This window comes from Conger conger, chromosome 10, assembly GCF_963514075.1.
Source record: "Conger conger chromosome 10, fConCon1.1, whole genome shotgun sequence".
Taxonomy (NCBI): domain Eukaryota; kingdom Metazoa; phylum Chordata; class Actinopteri; order Anguilliformes; family Congridae; genus Conger; species Conger conger.
Genome location: NC_083769.1, coordinates 24,528,131 through 24,549,504, shown reverse-complemented (window position 1 = coordinate 24,549,504; position 21,374 = coordinate 24,528,131). Strand labels below are relative to the sequence as shown.

Below are 21,374 nucleotides of genomic sequence, written 5' to 3'. Positions count from 1 at the left end.
TTTCCTCCTGTTTTGGTGTTAGGAGTTAGGTCAGAGGCCTGTTTTTTGTTTGACTTTTGTTTTATGTTCATAGGGAAGTTGTGGTGCTCAATAAGTACATTTTTGTTTGTTGTGTTGGGGTTGCTCAACTGGGAAAAACCTGAAAATAAATGGCTGCTTGTTTAATTCTAAATCGGTTTGATGGTCTTACTTGGGAACAGTAGAGTTGGGGCCACACCACATGCTATGCCCAGGTTACCCTAGGCCTGGGACATAACATGATACAATACTGCATGCAGTAGCAGGCATACAAGTACATACTCCTATACATACCTAATTGTAATACAGAATGTACGTATCATTTAGTAATATATAAAAAATGAATTTCTCATAATGCAATCTGTATATGTCCCATGTGGAAGTATGGCAATATCTTGATAATATATTCTATTTCAATATATTGTTGGTATATTCAGTTTCTGAATGGAGTTCTTCAATGCCAATATAGCTGAGAGGGATTGTGGATGCATTAATCATTGTGTGTCCACAAAGGGTGAAGCAAAGCCACTGAGCTTTCCACTGGTCCTCTTAAAGTAAATAGTGCTTAGCCCTCTGCTACCACAGCACAAAGGTCACAGTCATATTAACTGAATTGCATGAAACGCCCGAAGGCCCGCAGCGTTAGAAAAACAGCTGCCACAGGTTCGGTTTGCTAAGAGATGCCCACAGCATGGTTGCTTTATTCACTCATAGGTTTTTAAACCCTGATTTATACTTACTATGAAGATGTTCTGTAGTTCATTCATGTTCTGGGATTATTAGGGGTTGAGCCATGAGCTTCAGGCACACAGCTCCATGCTTCAGCCACAGTGAAACACTGCTTGACTTCCCCTGGTCCTCGCTCACTGTGCTAGTGTGACCCACCGATCTCAAGCTCCTGTTCTGGATCAGGTGTCAGCTGGATTCTGTCAATACCTTTCCATCAGTCACGGAAAAAAATTGCGTAGCCTCTGGCCAATCAGTGACTTAGCTCTTATGTGCAGAAACTGGAGGCTGGTTATTCCCCAGTCGATCTGGTGTCCTGATTAAAGCACAGCATCTTCACTGCTGTAACATTGCTGGAGAAATACTACCTGACCATACTGTCAGCTAAGCAGGCCTTTCATGTACACTATCTCTATTTAATTTGCTTGATTAATAGATCATCATTACAGAGTATATTCTCTTTAAAACAAGGCAGTTTATTACAAACCCCATGGCTCTTTCAAGATGAATTGAGAGAGCCATTACCCAGCACAGAAATAAATATAGGCCATTCTCTGTTAAGTCAGAGCCACGAGCAGGAAGGGCGTACAAGACAATTACACAGAATTAACACCATTAGTGTCTCCAGCCCTATAGACCATCATCACACATGGAGAGGGACACAATGCTGCTTATTTCTTAACCCTCACACACAGACACACACACACGCATACATACATACATACGCATGCACACACACACACACACACACACACAAACATACACACACACACACACACATATGCATGCATGCACACACATACACACGCATACGCATGCAGGCAGGCACACACACACACACACGCACATACATAATGTACACACACAGCTTAACATCTTGTTTTCTTGCCCTGGTCCAGGTTACTGCAAAAACTGAAGGACAAATATGTCTAAGGCCAGCAATTTTGGCACATCCTCATCCAGGGCACCCAGAAGAGGGGTACATGCAAATCTGTTACCCTGAAGCCAGAGATTCTCAATCAATACCTGGGAGAGCATATTCCAATATCAAATTTGAAGTTTCATAGTTATTATTCACCTGATACAATACCAGATCTATATGTACTGACTATGTGAATGCATGTTTAACTTGATTACTATGGAACTACACTCAGTGAGCACTTTATTACGTAATTATTGGACTTAATTCTTTAGACTTCTGCTGCTGTAGCCTATCCACATAGATAGCATACCACTGCTGTAATGCATGGTTATTTGCGTCACTGTCATCTTCCTGTCAGCTTCAACCAGTCTGGCCCTTCTCTTCTGACCTCTGTCATTAACAGTGTGTTTCTGCCAGCAGAACTGCTACTCACCAGATGTTTTTTGTTTTTTTTGCACCTAAAGACTGAGCCTGAAAATCCCAGGAGGTCAGCAGTTTCTGTGATACTGAAACCACCCTATATGGCACCAACAATCATTCCACGGTCAAAGTCACTTAAATCACATTTCTTCCACATTTGGAGTGAGAAACAGCTGAATCTCTTGACCACATATGCATGCTCTTATGCATTTAGTTGCTGCCACATGATTGGCTGATTAAATATTTGCATTCACAAGCTGGTGTACAGGTATACCTAATAAAGTGATCAATGAGTGTATATGCTTCACAGACTGTGCATGTGGATGTTAATGAACAAAATACATATCACTGGTAGATATATTAACTGAAATAAATATAAGCTAACATTTAGAAATGGAAAGAACAAGAGACAAATTGGAAAAATAATTGTTGCAGAGGTGTTTTACTGCATGCAATTCAAGCAGCTTGGCTGTACATCTCCCCCCAGAAAAGCAGGACAGGGATACACATTCAACACTATACCATAACCCAGGATTGGCTTTAAAATATTGCTTTACCAAAGTACAACATTCTTAGGATTACAGTGCATGAGAAGGAAAGTCTAACTAAGCCAAGTCTGCTCATGTTTAATGCTCATCTATTGGTACTTTCTCTAACTATTATTATTAGAGTGATGCTGTATTCTGTCCATTTTGTAGCTTGCTGTTTAGTTTGTTCCAATCTCAATGTAAAGGCTGAAACTAACAAATTGGACAGTGTGACTGTCAGATTTAAATGTCAACCAAACCCAGCCGCAGCCATATTTTCCCCTGGGATCCCAGGGAGGCACAAGTCACAGACAATGTGCTCATGACTTTAGATGTGGTTTTTATTTCAAATCCAAACGACAAAAATTGTGACACTGTCCAATGGACTGCACTGTATACCAGGAGTCGGTTAAAACATTTGACATCTTTTTTCATTCACAAAAAAAAAAAACCTACGAGAGCTCAAAAGCTCTGTAGATATCACGGTGGTGGTCAAGCAACAATGCATGTTGTGGACACACAACAAAGTGTAGAGTGCGGCCTGTATGCTGATAGTTTCCATCACTTGATTTGAACTTTCCCGGTCCTTACTGTTAATTACATATTGATCTGCCACAGAAAATTCTGTTACAGGATCAATAATGTTAATGTTAATCGAAAATGTCACTTGGGCAAATGCCAGTATGAAACACAACACAAAGAATTTATCGACAAACTATAATAGTTCTGATCTGAGAAGGTAGATACACAAGCAAGGGCTACCTTGTACAGACTTGGACTGAGTCTCAATACATTTCCAATTTTAAACGTAATCCTTTATCTGTCCTCAGAGCTGCTATAATTTTATATTATAAATCCATAATTCTGGGTAGCTATTCCCTGTGTACCAACCCTGTACTGACAAATGTACAGTGTAGTATCTGTCAAATCTCAAAACAGATCAGCACTAGAAATTACGCAAGCTGAAAAGGAGTTAGTCAATGACTACATCCTCAGTCCATTGGTCACACACGTACACAAAAAAATACACAGCCATTAGGTAGCGGCATGAACAGATAGACACTACTGACTAATGTACAGTATAACATGATGGAGGCATAATCAAGGAAAACCCTGAAAACAAGGTAAGACCCCCAACATAAAAGAAATCCAGACAAAGACTGAACCTGCCGTGGTGAGGGAAGTCAGGATGGTAAAAGCACAACCACACGGCGTGTTGCTTCTGCTTACCCAATGCCACTAATTAGACCAGCTTTGCGTGAGAGTATAGCGCACATCCGCTCTACCTCCTGCTCCTGGAAACCGTCTTTCCCAGCGCGTGTTTTCGGTTTGCGCGAGTGCGTCCGCATGAGGTACGGTGTACGACGTCACGTCTATTGTTGCTCAAGCCACCCTGTCCAGCCGCAGTGTGTGTGCGTGTGCGTGTGTGTGTTTGTCAATGGTAGAGGGATAATCCCATAATGTTCCACTTGAATGGTTTACACAGAACGGGAGGGGAGGGAGGTCTGGAGAGAGAGCACAGAAGAAGAGGAAGATGGTGCGTGTGGTGAAAGGGGGGGGGGGGGGGGGGGAGGCAGATAAGATGTGTGTATGTTATGTGGAATTGCCAGGAAGGTAATGGCAATGGTCGAGTAAGATCACATGATGATGTGCTGATTGGCCAGCTGAGACAAGTTGCTGGTGATGTATGTGTGTGTGTGTATGTGTGTGGGTGTGGGTGTGTGTATGTATGAGTGTGTGTGTGTATGTGTGTGGGTGTGGGTGTGTGTATGTATGAGTGGGTGTGTGTATGTGTGTGTGTGTGTGTGTGGGTGGGTGGGGGAGTTATGCCTGCAGCATGCAAGCCTCAGTGTGTGGAGGGAGACCTTGAGAGAAAGTGAGAGGCAAAGAGGGGGAGGAAAGGAAAGGGAGGGAGGAGGGGATGATGTAGAGAAGAGAGAAGGCCCAGGCTGCCTCACATGACCTCACACGTAGGAAAAAAGACATTCAGTGAAGGGCGGATATGGAATCTGGCAGAGGAGATGTGAAGGAGGGAAAAGAATGGGAAAGAAAAAGAGGAGGAGAGGATTCTCAGGAAAGGAAGGGACAGTAAGGGGAGTCCACAACAATCTTAGGAGCTGTAATAACTACCTTACACTCAGTGAGCACTTTATTAGACCTGTACACCAGCATGTTAATGCAAATATTTAATTAGCCAATCATGTGGCAGGTCAAGAGGTTCAGCTGTTTTTCAGACCAAATGTAAGAAAAGGGATGAAATGACAGTAATGCAAATAAACATGCATTACAACAGTGGTATGCAGAGCATCTCTGAACACACATATCAAACCTCTTAAGTGGATAGGCTACAGCAGCAGAAGGACAATAAGTCTCTAAAATAAGTCAAATAAAGTGCTCACTGAATGTATATCACTGAAATAAAGTTGTAATATCTTTATCTATCCATAACATTATCTATAAATAGCGACTGTTCAAGAAACTGTTGTAAAAGTTGACAACACTTTAAAATAAGGTAACAGCAATAAACAGCAAAGTAACAAACAATTGATTTATACAGCTCGGTTAATGTATTTGTACATCATTATTTAATGTTAACAACTACATTAATTAATGCAAATTCATACTGGAATGAAACAAGAGTGAATGTATTTGTTAATGATTAACTGATTATAAGTTTATCCTATGGTTTGTTAATGTATACATATTCAGGTATATAATACATTAGATAGTAGTTAGCAAATAAAAAAAACAATTTGCTGACGAGCATGCTCATTCTGAATGAGTGACATCCAGAGCTGGATGGACAACCACCATCTAAAGCTCAACCCAGGTAAGACTGAAATGATATTCATCCCTGCTAATACCTCTCCCCATCTGGATCTCTCCATCTATCGGTATTTTTAGTTTGGCTAGGTAAGCAGTGTTTGGCTAGTTAAGTTTGGTCACTTTTGCTTTGCTGTTTGTTTGTTTATTTGTTTGTTTAAAAAAAATCAAAAATCAAAAATCAAATAGACCCTGGTCCTTATCGTTGTTGTACAGGTAGCAGTTGAAATTGTACTTCCCTCTAGGGTCTTTCAGTGCACTTATCCCTGGTTATGGGTATGCACTTTGTTGTACGTCGCTCTGGATAAGAGTCTGCCAAATGCCTGTAATGTAATGTAATGAATGACTCAGCCATGCCTACATGTGTGAATGCACCCCCAGATTGTTTTTGTGCGTTTGTTTTTGTGCGCCTAAACAAATAAAAATTATCCTGTGGTATGCCAGTGAATGACTACCCTTTCAAGATAATATTGAACACAGAGGCAAAAAGCAAAAAGCAAAAAAGTAGACAAAAAAAGATGTTGAGAGGAGCAGCGGAGGCAGACTCAGCTGTCCCCTTGGGTTGAACATTTCATGAGGACAAGCGGTGACTCAGACCTGACAGTGACAGAGGAGCCTCTGATTTATGAAGAGCGACTACAGTCAGCAACAGGGGATTGTGTATGAATATTCCACAACAAAAACAAGGAACTCAATGGGACTTTTTCTCCTCGCCATAGATTGTGAGGCAGCACTGCAGCAGACCCACATCGGCAGACGTTTTGGGGGCGTTTTGGGGACAAAACAAATCCTTCTGCAATAAGGAGCCCATCTTTACCTGCATGCACCAGGTATTAATAACTCCACCACCAAAGCCTGAAGCCAGCTGCAAACATGGGTTCTGCACATGTACCACATTGCAACTGGCTCTTGAATCTTCCTTCATGGCCTATGGCAGTATACATTGCAACACAACATCGTACACACTACAGAGCTCATTTGCACACACAGAGCATCTACAGGAACTGGAGAAAGGCACTTTGCTCAAGGGCATGGCAACAGGACACCCACTTGCAGCCAAAAATAAAAAAAAATGCAGGTCTGCTTGAGAACAAGAAGTGCAAACACTTTGCACAGATTTGAAGTCGAGATCCTGGTCCCTGATGTAACTGCAGCAGTACTAGCCTGCTCTGTGTTGGATGACTCATACAGCCCTCCCCTATCTCTGGCCAAAGTGGCCTGCCCGCTTCCAGTCCTCCATTGACTGGGACAGAAAGAGTCAGCCTAGGGTAACAGAAACAACTTGAGCCCTCACTTAGCTCCTCCATGCTATCAGGGATTGGGGAGGGTGGTTGTTGATCTGCAATGGCAATAATGGCAATAAGAACTCATTACTGTGCAGAAATGCAACGGGCCAGCATACCTTACCATAATTAGAGCATAAAAATAGGGTATACCTTACTGTAATTATGCATAAAAATAAGACATTCCAGGAAGGCTAACTCGATTAAATGTACCAGGATGAAATCTTTAGCTGTCCATTTATTTGTAATCAAAAGTTTAACCCTTTCCACTTGGCCCCCTACAGGGCAATTTCCACCTATTTTGTACCAACCCCATAAAAGTGTAAATATCTCAATCATTCAAATTCCACTTTTCCCAAAACTGCACCTACATGTCCTCAAGTGTCCCCAAATATCTGCAAATACAAAACATCTGCATATTTTTTTGTCCTGACATATGAAATGATCAGAAATGTATTTAGCTCTTGAAACAGATTTTTATGACACAAAATGTAAAGAAAATGAACCTTCATGTCTTCATAAAGCATGCCCAAAGTGTCCAAAAAAGCTCTACAAAAAGGATTACTCACCCTAAAAGCTTTGGAACTGCTTTACAACGGAACTGTATTTCAAAATTATGTTAACCAGAGCCCCAGTAGCCCTGTTAGCCAGTACAATTAACGTTACAGGTTTATCTATAGCAAGTTGCATGTTTACGCACGTCTGTTTATTCATTCTGTTATGCGAAAGCTGCCATATTCCTCTCCATCGCCTGAATATGACACATGACACCTTGTTGTAAAGGGTAGGAAACCCCGTACAAGATGCTTACCACATTTACATTAGTTTGGTACTGAAATGACCGAGCACTGCATTTATGCAAGAAACAGTCAGGTACCTGACAAAAGTATAGTTTTCTGTTCTCGCTAGCAGAGAGTCTTTTTAAGAATCTGGCATCGCGGTTCGGCAATTTTTTTTATTCCGTGATTTTGGTATTCTATTAATATGAACGCAACAATAATACCAGACGTCGACGACTCAACCACAAGGGGGCAAAGTGGATAGGGTTAAAAAACATAAATGTTCACCTGAATTCAGGCCACAAGTACAGGCACATAAGCAGGGCTGAGATGTATCACAGAGTTTGGGACTTATTGCATTTTCAAAATGTAAACATGGGGATACATCAGAGTTGCAGCTTCCTCCTGAATGAAACACGTATTATCTCATTGCAGTGCACAGGGAAATGTTAGACCACTAACACTATTAATAGGCATGTAGACAGCATTTCTTCCCTGCTGAAGCATTTTGCTGCTGCCATGTGTGATGTAGCGCTCTGCTCCATGCAGATGTCCCTCCCGCTGTCGGCTGCATTTACAGGCCCTTTAATAACACAGTCAGTTCCTCTCCGGTGGCGATGCACCACAGCTAATCCAACCTGACACCACTGCACAAGGTCTCCGCCCAACCAATAACCACTCTCACAAAGCTTATTTACAGGGATGCTGCAAAAATAAAGGAGAGGAAAAGAAGAGCTTCTGCCAGGTGGTCATTGGGAATGTCTGAGTCTGTGTTTTCCATTTTGTTTTAAACATGGCAAACACCCAGGGTGAAGGCGTAGCTTACATCCCAAATGTCCTCAATCCAACAGAAACATATTTACTGCTTTACTTAATGACCCAACTGAAGGGTACAAGTGGACCTGGTGTGGGCATGCCTGGAATAATGGCATTGGGTGAACATGAGACAGTAATGAACAAAATATGTAAAAACACGATAGAATCATAATTAGAAGCTAAACCAATGAAGTAGGAGTGCCAGGACTAGCTGTCAGAAATGTTGTATGCAACTAATGTACAAACATGTATTTTTTTTAAATTCAGAAAACAAAGAGCTTGGCAGCATTTTAAAGTACAAGAGAAGATGGTCCTGAAGAAGGTATGTGTGTGTACATGAATGTGTGTGTATGCATGTGTGTGACAGGTAGTGTGAGTGAGAGGGAGAGAGGGAGTGCGTGTGGAAAGCTGACTGTTTACTTAAAGCCTGTCAGCAGAAAAAAATGGAAAAAAAACATCTCATCCCTTGGGTTTCTGGTTTCAAGAGAATTCTATTCATAGCACCATGTTTCTCAGTCAGTGAAATACTGATGAGATTTTGGAAGACACAGCAACACGAATCATAGCTCTCTGGCACCAACACCTTACTGGCACTGAAAAAACTATTTAATTGACCTGGTGAAAGAATACAATGGTAGAAAGTGTGAAAAACAAAGACAAATATAGTAACCCTTGGGGGAAGGATGAATGAATGAACAAACAGATGAACACAAATAAAATCTTAGCCCACACAAGGCCTTTCATCCCATTCAACAATAATGGTGCTTGAAGAAGAACTCATACATCACAAACAGACAAGCTGACATAGGGGGAGAAACACCAATGACAAAAGGGGAGAAATATCAATATCACACCCTTTTATTCATTGCACAATGCCCTGCACTGGTGTCACCAACCACTGAATACTTTAGGTGTTTTGCCTGGTTAGGTTTAGTGTTAAATTAGCGTTAGCTAGTCCTAAATTGGCTGTTGGTGGTAGAAAGTGGACAAACCCCATCTCTATCCACCTTTTATCTAAATAAAGACTGACCATATGCTTGTGTGGAAAAATCTAAAGCCTTGTTACATGCGGTATCATACATCCTAATGTTGAAGTAGATGTGTCTTTAATGCTAGGTGAATGAGAACCACAACACCAGAGTAAACCTATTATTGTTAAGAAGATTTGAGAAACAGCTTCTAAATTTAATCCATGCTCCCAGGCCGTTGGGCGAAGGCCCCCCTCCTCAGTTCTCCCATCCCCCCTCGTTATTTCAGCTTACAAACGGTCAGCTAATGAGGAGACTTACAACATGAGGCACGCTTTCAGCCAAACCCGCAGCAGTGTCCCCCCCGCCCTAACTCCTAACTTCTCCGCCTCACACCCACCATTCCTAGGAAGACTCTTTGATTGACGCTTTGATTCATCCACTCAGCAGCACCAGGATCACTGACCCACATGCACCACATGCAGCAGCTAGCATCTGCACAGAACTAAGCTGGTCCATCATCAGAGGGACATTAAAAATATTTTGGCCAACTATTTTGCTATCATTCGTATAGCATTAGAGTGCTGATGAACACCGTATTCTTGTTTAACCACAGACAGCCTCCTTTGCCACAGCACTGTGCCACTGTTCCTACTGGTGCTGGACAGAGCGGTCTGGTCTGTCTCTCTAAACAGTAGGACACCATAAATTATTCAGGGCCCTCTGTCACCCGGGCTGTCCACCTGTGCCAGGGCCAGCTTAGGAGTCAGGACAGTGTGCAAGCAGGAAGGTACTGCTCTCCGAAAACCTGGGCGAATGTCTCTTTGTGCCTCATTTCAGATCCCTGATGTTACAGTTTGCCTGTGTTCTGGTGCACCACGGTCCCTTGATGGTCAGATGTGAAAACCAACGATCACAGAGCCACATGTATATTTCTGCCACATGCCGAGCATACACGTTCAATCTATGTTAAGTCATTATGAACTTTACTTCATATCCCAGGTTATATTCGCTAAAATAGGGTCGCTATTTAAGGGACAGCACAAGGACACATATCCTGCACCATATTGAGTCAGATAGTGAAACTAATGTGTCATCATAAAACTTGCAGGAATCACTCTGCCCTATCTGAGCCTGGCATTATAAAAACAGAGTAATGTCCAACCGGCTACTCCGGGAGCAAACCACTCTCTCTTCTCTCTCCAATCCAGGCTTTGGCTCATTTGTGTGAAGAGCTACATGTTTTCTGTTTCTGTTTTCAACCGGGCAGAAATTAGACTACACCCCTGAAAAAAGGAAATTTCAAAGTTCAAAGAAGCCCATAATAATCTCTGAACCACTGTTGATCTTCAGCCATTCCTCTGCCTGAATGCTTATCAACTTGTGTTGCCTTTGACTGCTGAATCAATGTCCAATTAGACTAAACAAGCTGGCACCAAATGTGATTGCGGGTTAACCGACAGGGAAAGCAGTTTGCCGGGGAGAAAATGCATCTTCAATTTCACAGCTATCTCCGTCGGTTAAGAATGACATCCAAGATGGAGAGCTGTCTACAGGAGGCTGTATCCAATAATGAAAAGCACACATTGGTGGCAGGAATGCTATCAAGAGAGCCTGCTCTCCTACAAGGCTACCAGGTAACAAACTATTGTCCCCTGATACACAGTCCAAGAAGGCTGAACACAATTTAGCCTCAAAATATTGTATTATTTCTGACCTGTCAATCAAGGAGTCCAAATGGGATTTCTTTGGATCCAGAGAACCATGTTTCATATCTAATAAAAAGTTGAGGGTGAAAACAATCACAGCCTTTAAACATTAATGGAAGAGATGAATGCATACTGCACCTGGTGTTTCCTGTCTGAATGCAGAGGGAAGGTCCGTCAGTCAGAGGGTACTCTCCTGTTCCCGAGAACGGTATGCACCAGATACCCAGAACTATGGCCTCACCCCGGCAACCAGCCCAGCGACCAGCCCAGCGCAGTGACGTCCTGCGCTCAGGTATGTCCCCCCACCACCCGCACTCTCCTTGCTTCCGTAACCACAGAATCTGCATCACTGTCTCGCCCACTGGACTTTGACATCCACGTTCCAAGACACGCTGTACCATTAATATTTAGCCAGAGGCTGCGTCTGGGGGATCTGTGGGCAGGGGGGGGCGTGAAGACCAAGGAGACAGTGTAGAGCAGGGGGGACAGGGGATCCCCAGCCCTGGCTTTAGAGAGCTGCAGGGAGTGTGGTTGGGTATGTTTTTTCAGTGTTCTACAGCACTTAATTGATCGATTAAAGCAGACGATTACACAGTTAACTGACAATAACTGCTTCCTCAGTTCAAAATTGGTTGTATTTGTCCAATTTTAAGGTAAAGACACAAACTAGCAGACTAAGGTTAGAGTGGGGCAGCTTGGAGACATGTTTTTTTTTTTTTTTCGCACCATTCTTAAGTTTAAGTATTCTTCTGAGATACTTAAACCATCCTGTCTGTGAACAACAATCATTCCATGATCAAAGTCACGGAGATCACATTTATTCCCCATTCTGACATTTGGTCTGAAAAGCAGCTGAACCTCTTGACCACATCTGCATGCTTTTATGAATTTAGTTGCTGCCACATGATTGGCTGATTAAATATTTGCATTAACAAGCTAGTGTACAGCTCTACCTAATAAAGTGATCACTGAGTGTATATGAAAATGATACACAACAGTTGTGTTACATGGCATAAGGGAGATTTGACAGATTACACATAGCAGCAAATCAGCAGATGTAAACGTAATGAAAGCAGAAACCGGAGAAAGGCTTGTTGTGTAAATAGACTTGAGGCCCGAGGACACTTTGAGATACTGACACAAAAATCAGTCTGTGATCTTCAAACTGCTGCCTCCCTTTCTTGTGTGTGGTAAGGTCTAGAGTATGTTGCTACTGAGCACTTAATTGATCGCTTAAAGCAGTTAATTACACTATTAACTCACCTTACCTTGTTTCTTGGGTCTGAATCGGTTGCTGATATTAAGTTGAAAACAGAAACCAGCCCACACTGTGGCTCTCCAGGACCAGTAGTTAGGACTACTGGCCTACACTGGCAGGGCAGTGCAGGAGCCATTATTTTTTTATCATTCATATTTCATGGCCTGTTTAAGTCCATTTAATGTGCATTTAAACCCAACTCCCCAATCGTCATGGAGTGCTTCAGTTTCATTTAAAAACAAATTTGATGGGCCTGGCAGGTCTTTAAACTTTCTGAGTGCATCCTGGTTCCTCTAGCTGGCTGCACTTCAGAAACAGACCCAATTATCTGCAGCTGCACTTCCTTAGTTATGTTATGAAAAGTGCCACCAATAGTGCCCACTGTCAGCCATTGTCAAGGCATTCAAACTGTACCCAGTACTTTGCCACCTTAACGAACAAGCATTTCTGTTTTACATTCCATTTACTTTTTAAACCAATGAAAGGGTTTTCTGACCCTTCCTAAAATCAGAATTCAATTTACCTAGTCCACTTATGTTCTGAGGCAGCATTCATTCAATGAATGAATTGAGATTGGATTGACAAAAAGAGCACTATGCGAGGGGCTCTGGGTCCACATGAAATCCTACTGAATTAGTGAAGAAAAGAGTGGTGAGAAAACCCCTGTAACAAAGCCCCAGAATGTAGCCTGCTGGACGCCTGCCCCAGTGAAGACACCGTTAAGACTGTCCTTGTGTATTCCTCAGCAGGAGATTAGGGCCAGAGGATGTGCTCTTCACATCTTAGTGCAAGCTGCTTAGCAGGGAGGCGTGTACTCTACCATGGTCCAGCACTGAAATGATGGACCTGAGTGTAGTCTTCTGTGCTACCTGTGGGTGTCAGGTGAAGGAGACAGAGAGCGTTGGCATTGTTCTGAGGGGACAGGACACGGCCATGTTGGAAAGTCAAGCGGAAAGCTGTGTGACAAAAATTTAACAACTTGGTTTCAAATTTCAACAATTCCAAATAACTCCACCTTGGTACATTCATTTCAAACATCCCAAATCTGAATGGCCAGTCAGTTATAAGTAGTAGTCAAAAAAATATTCACAACTTGCCTACCTATGTAGGTTTATGGGTAACGCTGATTCTGTTTTGTGACCTTTAATCTTCTAATTTATTTTATTAATTAGTGAATATTTGTGAAAATATTCCTTTTCTAATTTCTACATTTTTCCCACAGCGAAAACTACAATCTTCACAGTTAGCTATATGACCTGAGTGATGATAAGGATTCTTATATCTCCATAAAAATATTACATGCTTCACTATTTGTGGCCAAACTATGGAAGCAGTGAAAATTGAATTGAAATTTGGATTCCCTAGCTTGCGTGTTAAATGTTTATCACTAAACAATAGTTAAACACCTCATCTTTACAACATACCATGATATGATAGATGTTACCTATAGTCCAAGTTTCAAAGGTCAAACAGCATTATTACAAAGACCCTCCTACTGATAGACATCGTGATTGGTGACCACAAGGATTCCGCAGCAGGTGCAAACAGAAAGAAGGTACTATAGGAATGAGGGGCAGTCCAATCCAAGCCCATTTTGTAATGGGAGTGGAATCTAGAAGTACAATAAAATCCAACCCATCTATCATATCTTGGTAAGAATTTATGGTTCTATATATAAGTTAATCATACTGTCATGCTATTATATCCTCATAAACACAAAGCCATTAAGCTCTGTCAACATGTCTGTATTTGTAGGATACTGTGGGCCAACATTCCACAACCTTTGGTTCAGGGCCCCATCGGAGAACGAAGGTCCACAAAAAAACTTCATTTAAATCATGAATATGTTTTCTATATTATCTTGACATCAGTCATGTTTTTAACAATGGGTAGGGAATAATATCTACACAATTAAATATCTAAACAAGGCTTGGTTTGAGAATATGTACAGCATAAAATGCCAACAGAGAATCACAAGAAGTGAGGGAAAATGGAAGAATGAAGTTGAAAAGCTTTGTCTCAACGGATGTGGAGCAGCACGCCTTTGATGTCAAAATCCACAATTAGTCAGTGAATGCTCCCTGCTAATATGGCAAATGGTGTAACAATTCATACATTGATTGCTATTACTGTAGTAAGCAGTTCCATTTTCAGTGAAAACTCTAAGGCAAGCCACAAACGGTAGATACAAGAGGGAGACACGAGAGTTATGTAACTCTTTCAGTTTTACTGACATCAGTGCAGTTTTACTGACATCAGTTAGCAGTTCTGTTGATAATTGTGTGTATCGGTGAAACAGGATGTTATAAAAGCTTTGGAGGGAAAATTTATGATCAATATTTTGTTAATTCATCCTCAAGTGTGGACAGTAAAACATCAGCTCCATGTACATCTGGAAAGAGACACGATGGTCATCTGTTGAAGGTAATTTTGGTTGACTGAGATGTGATGTAATTGCCTAGATAAAATAATAATTTGTTCGTGCTCAGACAAATTGTACAGCATAATGAGCCAAGAGCCATTTTCAGTCCCAAGGCGAAAACCAGGCCAAAAAAGCCATTTGTTGAGAGCCTACGCTTCCATATTTTTAACATTTCTTTCTTTCTGAGCAACTGTTCCATATTGGAGGCAACAGAAAATGGAAATCCGCTGCACAGCGAGCACTGCTTCTACAGTGACAGAGTGTGAGTGGGTGAAAGGCCTTACCACACTCCCTCAGGCATGTGGGCTGTGGACATTTATACAGGGCTGGGTCACACCGGTGATAGCATGCAGGCCTCATTAAACAGAACCTTTTGAAACTGAACCCCATGATATACTGCAAAACTACAGGTTTCTCTGAATGGCAAGTTAATGCTATGCTACACCTCATATTGAATCAGGTTGTAGACATTTAGGATGTCTCTCTCTCTGCTTCTATAACACCTGTGTGTCTGCCCTGTTTACTTTAAACTGAACTGTAGATATGAATCAACAATAAGCCCCAATGTTTTGAGTCAAAACCACAGAAACAAAACAATTATTGTGGATCTATTTGCAATTTGGCTTCTGTGAATGAAAGAGATTATTTTGACTCAGTTAAGCAGAATATATTTCCTATATCTATATTTTTTGCATTGAATGGGCTCAGTGAAGCAAAAACATTAAACATTTTTGTTTTCTGAAAAGTCATGAAGAAGGTATGGCCAAGGACAGCAACATGGCAATGGATGCACAGGACTGCAATATAGCACGGGAAACTCCTGTTGCTAGGCAGTAACTACTGTTGTTAAGGAGCAGGGAGGGTGGAGGGAATGCCAAGTATCTTCTGGTGTGTTCACAGAATCTGTGAATGGGATCCGTGGTGACAAATGTCTCCAGCTGACACACGGCATCCTGAACACATGAAGGTCTCGGGAAAGGAAGCCTCCATACGATGAGCGTGGAACAGAGCCAAGTGTGGCTGAGACAGAAGGGACCGGGCGGGCCTCTAATATAACCTGCGAGACACCGCTCCCCCGCCTCAGTGCAGCCACTAGGACTGCTGATGCCATTACTTTGTCTCAGCCCAGGCGTTGACCCCGCCATACACTGGAGGCTTAGCCATCCTGAGCTGGGTCAGTATTGGACACTCTTATCTCATTAGAGGCTTTGGACCTCAGTGATTGTGCAAGCTCCTCCCTCCTCCCTATGACATCATCTCCAGGGCCGCAGAAGGGTGTGTGCATGCCATAGCTAACCTGAACCATATGCACCTGACTGCGCAACTAATCATACTGCAGCAAGAACAAACTACTGAAATTCTCAATGAAGTAATGCTGCACTGCACATTTTGCATAATCATCCCATAAATCTTGTCGGGGTTGTGGCCTAGTTCATACATATTTAGAGCGTTTTCCCCACAAGAGCATTTTTTCCACCCTTGGTCACAGATGCAGAAATGTGCGAAACATTGCTGTGATCACATCAGCTTTGGCATGTCTGCTAACAGTTCCGCCATTTATAATGTGTTACAAATACACATTAGCGAGCGTGATGAGTTTTTCAAGCTCAGATAGTTGGTAGACTGGGTGCCAGGAAACGATGCAGATGAAATGGATTTCTGCTGAGGAGCAGGTGGATATGTACGAATGGGGACAACACTGGAGCCTAAAGAGTTTAAAATCTTCATAAAATAGCAGGATAGCAGGTTGTGCTGGTGATGATGAGTGAAGAACAGGCCTTCTTCCACAGCAGCTGTTAGGCCTATACCTTTTGCCTCATTACAAAGGAGCCCTCGAGCAATGACACTAAAACCGACAAAGCAGTGAGAAAATGACCGGCAGGCAGGAACATCATTGTGAACACAGTGTGTTCGTCAAACAAACATTCTAAAAGCAATGGCTGTCCAACACAAACCTGACAGGGAGCGTGCATGAACTAACCACCTGTTGGAGATGTGGCACTTCCTCAAGGATACAATGACTAGATCCATACAGCAGGCTCTGACTTTATTGACAACTCTATCCCTGCTTGTCTCCAATCACAGTCAACTGCTTTCTGTGGTGACAGCCTCACGCTCTGGTGCTGTCAGGGGGCTCAGCTGTTAATGAAGAGGAGGGAAAGATCGAGGTCTTTAAGTCACCCGGGCAGACAGGAGAAAGGTGACCCCTAGGTTCCCCCACCAGTACAGGTTTAAGTAAACAATGGCCCACCTGTTGGTCAGCAGTTACGGTATTTCACAGTAAGCAGCTTGAAGATGCAGATAACAGAGATGAAAATAAAACTCAACAGGGCCGAGGATAAAACACACTAAGGAAGCAGGGATAGGCAGGAGCTCAACTCAGATGCAATATGTCTATAACTTGTTGAAAGTTAGCCAATGATTCAGCATTCTTTACATTGTGTACATTGGTGTTGTGGTCATGGGTTGTTTGCATGGTGGCCTTTAGTTGTTCTGGCCAGCGGAGGTGAATGCTTCATATCTCAAAAAAACAGCAGGAGTGCCTTATTCCCCAAATATGGTCTGATGATTTTGCCCAGAACTACTCTATATACTATAAAAGATAAACAGCATTTTCTAATATATCACAGTAGCCTTCGAAGGCCTCTCTCAAATGGAAGAATTACATGGTGAATAGATGGCGTCTCTCACTCAGCCATGTACTTTTTTCTCTCAATTCCTCTATTTATCTCCCTCTCCCCTCTCTCCCTCTCTTTCACACACACACACACACACACACACAAGTCCTAAATGCTACTCCCACATTCCCACAATGGATCCTGATGCTCTGACCCTGTGCTATCATCCACCTGCGTCATAACGTGGCCCACCGTGACCCCCCTCCCACCCCCGTCCCATCATCTCCTCCTGCCCTCTCAAGAGCCACTTTAATACCAAAATCACCCTGAGTGCCCGCAAACGAATGGCAGGAACCTGCAATCAGAGCTTACCCACTCCGCAGCCATAGCCCCACTGCTGCCTGATGGCTGCTACAGTACCTGAGCCACAGCTGAAGTGTGTGCATATGTGTGTATGTATGTGCATGTGTGTGTGTCTACTTATGTACTTACACAGATACACACACAGGTACACATTCAGTGTAGTCAGGGTTTATGAGGTTTGGACTATGCCACATACACTCCGATGACCAATACTGCACTGGCATGAGATTCACCAAGCTGGTTTAGCCAGTCCCATCTCAGAACCAGGCACTGTGCTTCCCTCTCCACCTCTGCTTCTCCAACCGCATCCAGGAGGAGGTCAATTCAGCTGGGCCCCTTTAAGACAGCGCCAGCTCCGCCTCCTCGCCGTTTAGCCGGCCGACGCTCACAGAATACTAATGCAGCCACTTCAAAGGCTCGGAGAATCCACAGCCGGAGGAGTGCTGCTGATTACCATGATCACACAGCTCGGGCCAAACTACACACGGCCTAATTCTCTGAAGAGAGCCTCCATAAAGGCTGACTTTCTCTCCCTTTTGTTTGCCTTCCAGGTTCTGACGCAGCATCGCTAGGCTTTTTCAGGATGCTGCTAAAATTATCTGTAATTATTAATTAAAACAGGGAGAGACAGTCCTGCATAACAGCCATCTCGCTGTGCCATCCAGTGTGGCTTGATATTGTGTGAGGCTATTATCCAAGTGTAAGTGCTGCCAGTGACTCAGACAAGCAAATAAAATATCTATTATACCTGTGAAGGAAAATGTTTGTGATGGGAAATAGCCCACAGTGTTTGCATAACTTGACATCATTTTGCAGTGTTGCCTACCAGGGCTGCATAACAGTTTTTGAAGCATAGTGTATAACACCTACTCAACACTTGCTATTAGCATTCATAACGATTTATAATCATTTACATAACAATTAATTTACACAATAGGAATGGAGAGGCGTAGACTGCACAGATATATTATCTGTCATAAGCAATTGTGCATACAACAATGCTTGTGTCAACTATTTAAAATGTTATGTCATTGCCAAATAGAATGCAATTACAACTCCTTTGAATTCCAGCCTATATTGCCACCTTTAAAATGACTCCTTTCTTTAATGGTTTGTACATTAGAGTGACCTTCTGATTCATGGTGATGCACCTCCCACCCCCCACCCCCTTTGTGGATGACTGCCCCCCCCCCTTTGAGTTATTGCTCAATCGATCTAAATGATCGATGCCCCCAATGAGTCCCACACTGCAGAGCAATAAAGAACTGGGCGATTTTGCCTTGTGTCTCACATCAGTGTTCACACATTCAGGCCCCTACGCGCACAGATTTTGGGACACCCTGTATTCCTATGTTTTGTGTTGAATATAATCTCCAAGTGCACAAATTATCGTAGTGCGACACCAAATGTTTAAGTACACAAACATGAGAGAAAAATACATGTCCATTTATACATGTCTCTTCTGCCTACATGCTAGTCTACAGTGAAGGTAACACTTTGAATAAAGGACAGCGCAACACAGTCTTCAACAAAGTCAGGGAAAATGTCTGGAAGGTTTGTGACATGTTTGTACATTCCTCCTTTTTTCTTTACCAGCTAAAGCTATTTTCTGGCCCTGGAGAGGGGAGTGTGGAAACGAGGCATCGGCAACAACTGATGAGTAACACTGTGTGCCCACACGGAGAGCACTTTCTATACAAACAACTGTCCATGTTGATCAAATGGTGGCAGCTCATTACACAGGAGAGGCAAAGCTCTGTTATGACAGACTTCATTATAGAAGATTAAGAGTGAACAAGCCCCACACTTAATTATTATGCCTTGGATGCAGCTGGGCTGAGATGCTATTAGGACAAGAAGCAATGCTGGTCCAGTCATGTTTCTAAACCAGGGCAATGGTAAGGGTAAAGCTGCCAATGCAATCCCCTCTGTCTAGCATTTACTGCTGACTGCTGTATACAGCTTCACCTGCCATTTAGTGGGTGGAGCTAACAGGTGTAATCAATTTACATAGCATCTTCATCCAAAGTGCTTTACAATTAATAACTCATCTTCATCCATTCACATAGCCAAAGCCACAGCATGCATGCATGGTATGAATGTCAACCGAACACTTATCTTCAGTCCCAAGCCAACACAGCCCCTTCTTCCGTGGGATCTTCCCATGTGTTGGGAGCGGGGACACCGCCCCTGATTAAACATGTGCAAAGTGTTCACACAGGCAATTAGCTCAAACCCTGAGTCCCTCGTCTCATGAAAGATTCATACTGCAGATTGCCCTGTTCTGAAGGAGGCTCTCTGAAGCAGTGGGGGTGAAAGAGTTATGCTGTGTGGTTCTGCCAAGCCTTCAGGCACGCCAACCCAACCTCACGCAATCCCGGCTTCCCTTACCAAACCATGAAAAGACACAAGAGACACAAGGTCTTACCTTCTCCACCTGGAAAATCAGGTTTCCATAAACTCAGGTGCCGGCAGCCTTCCACCAAATCTGACGGAGGTGACCTGGGGAAGAGAGATGGATGGAGAGAGAGAATAAAGTACATTATCAATCTGTGTCGATCATCCTGACAAAAAGCCTGAGGGGGCTCCAGACCTTTTAACAGATGGTGGGTTCTGGGCAGCTCTGGGACTGTTCCCTGGCGTTTCCCCAAACTAGTCCTGGCCTAACAACATGGTTCTGCCCCTCAGCCACATGTCAGACAGAGGTTCAGCAAATAAGTCCTCCCCCGTATTTCGTTCCAATTGCCTGGATTTACTAATTAGCCGAATTCTGCAGCCAAACAAATTTGTGAAATCAGCTGGCTCGCTTGTGGATGAAACACATGGCATAACTTTTCAATTTTGAGCCCCTAGACTTTCCAACTCTGATGTCAGGGACAGGAAACAGGAAGTGCGGAGGAGGCACACGCAACAAGTGAAAAGCTTGTGATGAGCAAAACGGTCAATACTTAGATCAGCTGTGCTGAAGCATACAGACATATGACTTCCTGTGACCCAAAGCCCTTCTGCTTATGAGGAAAGTGAAGCAGCAGAAACACAGATGCACTGGGCATTTGCCTCCCTTTGTATCAGGGTATCTAATACAAACATCTGCAAATAAGAACTGGTACTGGGCAAAAAGCTAATTACACACAAAAAAAGGATAAAATATCTCATACACGGTGTAATACTCCTAAAGTGAGTTCATTCACTGCACCATGCATTCTGGCTCCTGCTGAAGGTGCTTGTATCTGGTGTAAGGCATGCTACAGTCACCATGTTTTGATTGGGTCGCAGAGAACGCGTCCTAGGAAACAGTGCCGCCTTGGGCAAATGCGCTCGGTGGTTTCCGTTTCGCCTGACGTGAACGGCAGCCCCACTGAGGAGCGGCAGCTGGGTAATCTGCAGACGCGAGAAGATGGGCCATGTGTCTCAGGCCATACCCAGGCTTGAGGAAGGGATCACGGTGCTGCGAGAAACACCAGAGGCTGCTGGGAGGGTTTTTTTGGTCCACACAGCTTGATACAGACATGCAGTGCAGTCAGGTGGCTTGGGAATCTTCACGATCGTCCTGTTGTCTAGCATGTTTCCCATGCTTGCTTCACTCCAAACTGGGGAAATGCCTTCACAACAGAATGCATTATTCATTTGTTTTTGTCTGCTTGCTTCCTAGTCCACTGTGAGAACCTCACAGGCTAACCAACTGTGTACACAGTGTAGTCTGTAAGTATTTTGACAGACAA

The 21,374-nt window shown here is 43.1% G+C and overlaps 1 protein-coding gene across 2 annotated transcripts in view; it reads right to left on the bottom strand.

The window, feature by feature from the left end:
* Positions 1-21,374, bottom strand: part of LOC133139472 (protein kinase C and casein kinase substrate in neurons protein 1-like) — a 50,101-nt gene that overhangs the window by 17,573 nt on the left and 11,154 nt on the right. For both annotated transcript variants that reach the window (XM_061259046.1, XM_061259047.1), the window contains exon 2: positions 20,081-20,154. The gene's annotated coding sequence lies outside the window, so the exon portion shown is untranslated. The remainder of the gene's footprint in view (positions 1-20,080; positions 20,155-21,374) is intronic.